At 45.5% G+C, this 8,691-nt stretch overlaps 1 protein-coding gene across 1 annotated transcript in view; it reads left to right on the top strand.

The window, feature by feature from the left end:
- The first annotated feature begins 5,209 nt into the window (after window positions 1-5,209).
- Window positions 5,210-8,691, top strand: part of chrm3a (cholinergic receptor, muscarinic 3a) — a 100,445-nt gene continuing 96,963 nt past the window's right edge. Inside the window, exon 1 of the mRNA XM_041867034.1 lies at window positions 5,210-5,406. The gene's annotated coding sequence lies outside the window, so the exon portion shown is untranslated. The remainder of the gene's footprint in view (window positions 5,407-8,691) is intronic.

Here is an 8,691-nt window from a genome sequence, read left to right as displayed (position 1 = left end):
AAGGCCCTTACAATCAGAGCCCCCATAGAGAACATAGAGGTCCTGCAGAAAGGGAACTCTCTGAAGCTGACAAAAGGATGAGAGAGAGAGAGAGAGAGAGAGAGAGAGAGAGAGAGAGAGAGAGAGAGAGAGAGAGAGAGAGAGAGAGAGAGAGAGAGAGAGAGAGAGAGAGAGAGAGAGAGAGAGAGAGAGAGAGAGAGAGAGAGAGAGAGAGAGAGAGAGACGAGAAGTAGAGGGGGAGAGACAGTAAGGGAGTGAAATAGTGAGTGAAAGAGAAAGTATGGTAAGCACTGATGGAGAGGGGGAGAAGTGTCGGAGAGAGACTGAGTCGGTAGGGCACTGTCGCTATGATGGAAAGTGGGAGGGCACAAACAGAAAGGAGAGGAAAGGATATGTACTGAGAGAGGTTAGAAACAAAGACAGACAGAGATGGATCAGAGCAGCTTTGGTTTAGTATTCTGGTCCAACAGTGAAATTCAATAACTCATATTTCATCTTTACATATTGCCAAGGACATACAGCAGCTATCCCTTGCCTATCAAATCATTATTATTTTTCAAAACATACATGCATACCAAATTGGATGCCCTCCACAAAAGTAATGCACTGCTCAGCAAGCATCCTGAAAGGGACTTTCATTGTCACAATAAGGGGATGTTATTAACATTTACATTTAAGTCATTTAGCAGACGCTCTTATCCAGAGCGACTTACAGTTAGTGAATACATATTTTTTTATACTGGCCCCCGTGGGAATCGAACCCACAACCCTGGCGTTGCAAACGCCATGCTCTATCAACTGAGCTACATCCCTGTTAACATGTTGTATTGCTTGTATAATGTAGAAATAGTTGGATACATGCTTTTTCTTTTTAATCTACAGTAGACATACACAAGGATGCAACTGGCTGTCACGATCGTCTTGAAAATGAGCAGACCAATGCGCAGCGTTGCGAGTGAACATGATGACTTTATTAATTAAAGCAACCACGGAAAAACAACAAAAGACGATAGTGAAGTCCAACAGACAAAATACTGAACCTGGAACAAAAACCCACAAACAAACAGTGAAACACAACAGTATAAATATGGCTCCCAATCAGAGATAACGAGCCGACAGCTGACACTCGTTACCTCCGATTGGGAGTCAATGACCAAACATAGAAACAAACAACCTAGACTAACCAACATAGAAATACACCCAAGTCCCAACAAAACAACATACACTCTAGCTCACATACACAAGTCCTAGAGCCAGAGTGTCACAGTACCCCCTAAAGGTGCGAACTCCGGGCGCACCAGCCCACAGTCTAGGGAGGGTCTGGGTGGGCGTCTGTCTATGGTGGCGGCTCAGGCACTGGTCGTGGTCCCCACCCCCACCATAGTCACTACCCGCTTGTGTAACCTCCTCCACATGACCACCCCCCAACTAAACCCCACAGGATTAAGGGGCAGCCCTGGACTAAGAGGCATCACCGGACTCAGGGGCAGCACCGGACTAAGGGGCAGCACCGGGCTAAGGGGCAGCACCGGGCTAAGGGGCAGCACCGGACTAAGGGGCAGCACCGGGCTAAGGGGCAGCACCGGACTAAGGGGCAGCACCGCCCTAAGGGGCAGCACCGGACTAAGGGGCAGCACCGGGCTAAAGGGGCAGCACCGGGCTAAGGAGCAGCACCGGGCTAAGGGGCAGTACCGGACTAAGGGGCAGCTCCGGACTGAATGGCGGATCCTGGCTGGCTGGCTCTGGCGGATCCTGGCTGGCTGGCGGATCCGGCTGGACGGCTCTGGCGGATCCGGGCTGGCTGGCTCTGGCGGATCCTGGCTGGCTGGCGGATCCGGGCTGGACGGCTCTGGCGGATCCGGCCTGAACGGCTCTGGCGGATCCTGGCTGGACGGCTCTGGCGGATCCTGGCTGGACGGCTCTGGCGGATCCTGGCTGGACGGCTCTGACGGATCCTGGCTGGACGCTCTGGCGGATCCTGGCTGAACGGCTCTGGCGGATCCTGGCTGGACGGCTCTGGCGGATCCTGGCTGGCGGCTCTGGCGGATCCTGGCTGGACGGCTCTGGCGGATCCTGGCTGGACGGCTCTGGCGGATCCTGGCTGAACGGCTCTGGCGGATCCTGGCTGAACGGCTCTGGCGGATCCTGGCTGGACGGCTCTGGCGGATCCGGCTGCTCGTGGCTGGCTGACGGATCTGGCTGCTCATGGCTGGCTGACGGATCTGGCTGCTCGTGGCTGGCTGACGGATCTGGCTGCTCATGGCTGGCTGACGGATCTGGCTGCTCATGGCTGGCTGACGGATCTGGCTGCTCATGGCTGGCTGACGGTGCAGGCTGAGCGGCTGGCGGTGGAGGCGGACCCCAGCCTCGGAGAGTGGTCATCACCTCCCGCAGGACGGTTCCCATCTGCAGGAGCTGCTCTTGCTGGACCCGAACCTGGGCTTCCAGTCTTGTACGGGCTGCGTCGGCTCCTGCTGATTCCATCGCTGGTGTATGATTCTGTCTGGCGGAAGGCTCTAGCGGCTCCTGTCTGGCGGAAGGCTCTAGCGGCTCCGGTCTGGCGTAGCACACCGTGGACCTGGTGCTTGGAGTAGGAACAGGCCGGTCCGTACCGGGAACACACACCACTGGCCTCAACCGAGGATCAGGAACGGGCCGGACTGGCAACACACATCAGTCCTTCACGCCGTGCCACAAACACTTCCCTCCCTCTACTCGCCAATGGCTCCCGTACTCCGTTAGCCTTCTCTCCTTTTCTCCCTGTGGCAGCCTCCTGCTGCCCAGCCGTAAAGCCATGTGCCCCCCAAAAAATTTCTTGGGGTTGCCTCTCGTCCTTCCGACGAAAAACCTGCTGCCGCCGATGCTCCTCTCTCGCCAGGGCCTTGATCTTCCCCCAAGGTCCCTTGCCCCCGAGCATGTCCTCCCAGGACCACGATTTGCCCACCTGGGCCATCGCCAGCCTCTCGATCTCCTTACCCGGCGCCTCCACCCATGTCCAGTCTCTTTGCTCCTGGACACGCTGCTTGGTCCTTTGATGGTGGGTTTTTCTGTCACGATCGTCTTGAAAATGAGCAGACCAATGCGCAGCGTTGCGAGTGAACATGATGACTTTATTAATTAAAGCAACCACGGAAAAACAACAAAAGACGATAGTGAAGTCCAACAGACAAAATACTGAACCTGGAACAAAAACCCACAAACAAACAGTGAAACACAACAGTATAAATATGGCTCCCAATCAGAGATAACGAGCCGACAGCTGACACTCGTTACCTCCGATTGGGAGTCAATGACCAAACATAGAAACAAACAACCTAGACTAACCAACATAGAAATACACCCAAGTCCCAACAAAACAACATACACTCTAGCTCACATACACAAGTCCTAGAGCCAGAGTGTCACACTGGCATACATATTCTCTCTCAGCCACCGACAGAAATATTTATTGGAACACAACTTTTATGATTGTATACCAGTATGAAAAAAGGTATGCACTCACTAACTGTAAGTCGCTCTGGATAAGAGCATCTGCAAAATGACTAAAATATAAAAAATATAAAAGATATAAAATATGATGACATAATAGTGATTTTACCTCATTAATATAATGTATGCTAATGCTGTGATTGTATGCACTGACTGACAATGAACATTTACTGTTTTGCTTCACTGCTATACTGTGATGATCCTATGAAGAGTGAGTTCTCGCGCCAAGATGTGAGTAGTGCTGAGCATATTCTCGTCACAACCAAAGTTCAAACATGGCTAAAAGGAAATAATGTTTACCATTACAGTGGCAGGGCCATATTACCCTGTATGTCTATTATTTAACAGATTAATGAGTATTCTATGTCATGAAAGCCACCCCAGAGGACACTTTAAAAGAGTCTTGAAGGATGGGAAGCTCCTGACTTTCGTTCTGAGGTTACAGACAGTGGGTCATCATGTGGCCATACAAAAACACAATACTCTACAACCCCGAAAGAAAACCTGGACTCTGTTGCACAATGACAAGAGTGTGTGGAAGCCTACTGGTCCAAAACGTTTGCCTCTGACCAAATGACCTGCCATAGCAACAATGGTGGGCATGGGTGTGAAATTGGAAAAGTGTGTAATTGAAGGATGATGGGCTCACAACCTCATCTTCAGCCCCAGAGTGGGAAGGGGAGATGGTCAATTATCTTTCTCAAGACAAGGGGAACCTCAATTCAAAGACTAAGTGCTTTCCACCATGTAATCTGATAGAGAATAACTAATGATTATTATGATAAACCTATTATTTATTACAATGCAGCTGCAGCAGTTAATACCCGGTTTGCTTGGTTTTCTTGGGTGTAGTCAGAAATGTATAATACATTGGTTTAAGGTCAATATTTGTCCTTGTTCTATTGTATTTTCTTTCTTTGTTTCTTTCTTTGTTTCTTTGTTTCTGGTATCACTTTCATAAATTTCTACAAGCACGCCCACAGGATTTACCTAAAATCTAGGGATTATCGGAGCACATGGTGATAGTCCCCTGTAGCTCAGTTGGTATAGCATGGCGCTTGCAACGCCAGGGTTGTGGGTTCGTTTCCCACGGGGGGGCAGTATGAAAATGTATGCACTCACTAACTGTAAGTCGCTCTGGATAAGAGTGTCTGCTAAATGACTAAAATGTGAAGTGCTCACTCCAAAGGGGCTCAGACACACCAGTAGCGTTTGCTGGCTATTTAGCACCTCTGAACGTAATTTGGGAACCGAGTGCGCACCGATTTTACATGTAGAATGGCATGAAAAATTGTCGTAAGTCAGATGTCTACAGCGGTTGGTCCCTAAAACACAGCGCGCTTAACTATCTAAATTATTGGAGACAAGGTTGTGTTTTTTTTTTTACATGAGTGCCTTGGACACTGTAGCGTTGTTATTCTGTTCAGCAAAACATATATATATATATATTGAAAATATGACAAGATGGTCATTACAATATATTAATTCAACGCACAATATGTGTCATTCCTCGCGTAACTTCATCACTGCATCAAATGTTTCATCCAGTAGAAATCCTTGCATTCCACACAGAGCTCCTTGAATTATCAATGAATCCTCGATAAAACGACGGTTGTGCCACCTGCTGGTGCGTCATTGTCCTCCTGGCCAATCACACTAATATACCCGGAGAGAGTGCTTCCCGTGCGCTCCTGGAGATTCCACAGCCTTCCGTAATTAGTGCCCAGTCCTTCGCAGGGCGCTGACCAGCGAACAGACGACAGTTGAGCAAGGCGCGAGCGCACAGTCAGAGGGTTGCAACCGTGACTTTGTTTGGACTGACCTATGAAACTGTGACAAACTGTGGACTGCTTCCTTATGCCACATGTATCCTCCTTCTTGGCTTTATCCATCATTTAATTCCGTAGTTTGTAAGAGGTAAGTACAAATGTGTGAGTAATATTACAATGTGTGTTTTGTAAAAATAAATAGACTATGTTTTATTTCATTAGGTTATCTACTTTTTTTTCTTGGTCACGGGTGGCTTGAATTTCTTTCTAGTATATGCGTCCTGTTGAAGCATTTTCACCATCATCATGTCGCTGATTAATGTTGCAGTGTACCATTGTCATATTCTCAAAAATTACAGAAAATGTGATAATTATAATATTGGGAAATTGTTTAGTTTTGTCTGTTACTGTTACACACCTTTTTATATTGTCTATATTGTAATATCGCTCTTTTCTAAGTTCGAGGAGGCAAGTGCTAGCGCAAATAGCAAAATCAGTTATTTTAATGTGCTACACCTCTGCATCCTCTGCTGCAAACTGGGCCTGATTTTGCTGCCTCGCTTCATATTTAGTTTCATTGTATTCGTGCACGATAGTTATGTGCATTATTAGAGAAAGATAATTGAATTGTGCCCTTACATGGCATGCGGCAGCTTTCATGTATTGGGGTTACTGTTTATTTACAATGTCCAAAAATGGAAAGGCAAAGGAATGTTCCTTTTTTACTTGAGGGTACTTTGACGTAGTGTCAGATAATTACATTTACATTTACATCATTTAGCAGACGCTCTTATCCAGAGCAACTTACAAATTGCTGCATTCAATTTATGATAGCCAGTGGGACAACCACCTTTATTTTATTCCAGGTATTCCTTAAAGAGGTAGGGTTTCAAATGTAAAGATGTATAGCATTGGTAACAAACTGGTCTACAGCCACCCCAGTGGCCAGATGTTTCACTTATATGTTTAGAGGCTTAAATCATACCTGCTTGCCTTTATTTGGAAATTGTTGCATGATATACAAGCGCTGTCATCTATACCTGGAATATGTTTGGGGAAATATGTATTTCCGTGCAGAGACTGAGCCAGTTGACTGAACATTAGAGATACAGGTTTTGTGGTTTGGTATGTGTTACAGTTGGTATACTGTAGGTAAAGTGGCTTTGTCCTATAGATGGAAGGTTCCATGGAAATGTTGCGACAGCCTGAGATGGTCATTGTTGACTAGCTACAGATTGTACCCCAGATAATGTGATATAACCAAAGATTTTGGTGTCCATTACTGGGCGTTACAGGAAAGCCCCATACAAATCGGCGTCATAGATTTTCAACTAACCTGTATTTGGCAATACTTCTTTCGTTCTTGATTCGGCCAAAGTAGTATCTTATAAATGTCCGTGTCCAGTTGCAGGAGGTTCGTTTGAATTTAGACACCCACCTACAGTTGAAGTCGGAAGTTTACATACACTTAGGTTGGAGTCATTAAAACTCGTTTTTCAACCACTCCACACATTTCTTGTTAACAAACTATAGTTTTGGCAAGTCGGTTAGGACATCTACTTTGTGCATGACACAAGTAATCTTTCAAACAATTGTTTACAGACAGATTATTTCACTTATAATTCACTATATCACAATTCCAGTGGGTCAGAAGTTTACATACACTAAGTTGACTGTGCTTTTAAACAGCTTGGAACATTCCAGAAAATAATATCATGGCTTTAGAAGCTTCTGATAGGCTAATTGACATCATTTGAGTTAATTGGAGGTGTACCTGTGGATATATTTCAAGGCCTACCTTCAAACTCAGTTCCTCTTTGCTTGACATCATAGGAAAATCAAAAGAAATCAGCCAAGACCTCAGAAAAAAAATTGTAGACCAGCTATTTCCAAACGCCTGAAGGTACTACGTTCATCTGTACAAACAATAGTACGCAAGTATAAACACCATGGGACCACACAGCCGTCATTCCGCTCAGGAAGGAGACGCGTTCTGTCTCCTAGAGATGAACGTACTTTGATGCGAAAAGTGCAAATCAATCCCAGAACAACAGGAAAGGACCTTGTGAAGATGCCGGAGGAAACAGGTACAAAGGTATCTATATCCACAGTAAAATGAGACCTATATCGACATAACCTGAAAGGCCGCTCAGCAAGGACAAAGCCACTGCTCCAAAACCGCCATAAAAAAGCCAGACTACAGTTTGCAAGTGCACATGGGGACAAAGATCGTACTTTTTGGAGAAATGTCCTCTGGTCTGATGAAACAAAAATAGAATTATTTGGCCATAATGACCATCGTTATGTTTGGAGGAAAAAGGGGGCCGCTTGCAAGCCGAAGAACACCATCCCAACCGTGTGGCAGCATCATGCTGTGGGGGTGCTTTGCTGCAGGAGGGACTGGTGCACTTCACAAAATAGATGGCATCATGAGGAAGGAAAATGATGTGGATATATTGAAGCAACATCTCAAGACATCAGTCAGGAAGTTAAAGCTTGGTCGCAAATGGGTCTTCCAAATGGACAATGACCCCAAGCATACTTACAAAGTTGTGGCAAAATGGCTTAAGGACAACAAAGTCAAGGTATTGGAGTGGCCATCACAAAGCCCTGACTTCAATCCTATAGAAAATGTGTGGGCAGAACTGAAAAAGTGTCTGCCAGCAAGGAGACCTACAAACCTGACTCAGTTACACCAGCTCTGTCAGGAGGAATGGGCCAAAATTCACCCAACTTATTGTGGGAAGCTTGTGGAAGGCTACCCGACACGTTTGACCCAAGTTAAACAATTTAAAGGCAATGCTACCAAATACTAATTGAGTGTATGTAAACTTCTGACCCACTGGGAATGTGATGAAATAAATAAAAGCTGAAATAAATCATTGTCTCTACTATTATTCTGACATTTCACATTCTTAAAATAAAGTGGTGATCCTAACTGACCTAAAACAGGGAATTTTTACTAGGATTAAATGTCAGGAATTGTGAAAAACTTAGTTTAAATGTATTTTTGCTAAGGTGTATGTAAAATTCTGACTTCAACTGTATCTCAATCAATTAGAGAAGATTTGAAATAGGCAAGATGGTGGCGTATACATTGTTGGATTACTTCAGGGAGCAAAACATGTATTTATTTTAATAACAGAGCATTTTCTACATTTAAACGAACCACCTGCAACTGGACACTGACATTTATAAGGTACTTCTTTGCCCGAATCGAGAACAAAAAAAGTATCCCCAAATATCTATGGTGCGGTTTGTATGGGGCTTTCCTGTAACGTCCAGTAATGGACACCAAAAATCTTTGGTTATATCACATTATCTGGTGTACAATCTGTAGCTAATTGTTGACTTGTTTTCATGGTGTGCTACTGAAGGATATACAACGGGTGAGTTTAATCCTGGATGCTGATTGGTTAAAACCGTGTTCCAG

The sequence above is a fragment of the Coregonus clupeaformis genome, chromosome 37 (assembly GCF_020615455.1).
Source record: "Coregonus clupeaformis isolate EN_2021a chromosome 37, ASM2061545v1, whole genome shotgun sequence".
NCBI lineage: Eukaryota > Metazoa > Chordata > Actinopteri > Salmoniformes > Salmonidae > Coregonus > Coregonus clupeaformis.
Note: the sequence above shows the minus strand (reverse complement) of the source record. Positions and strands in the feature narration are given on the sequence as shown.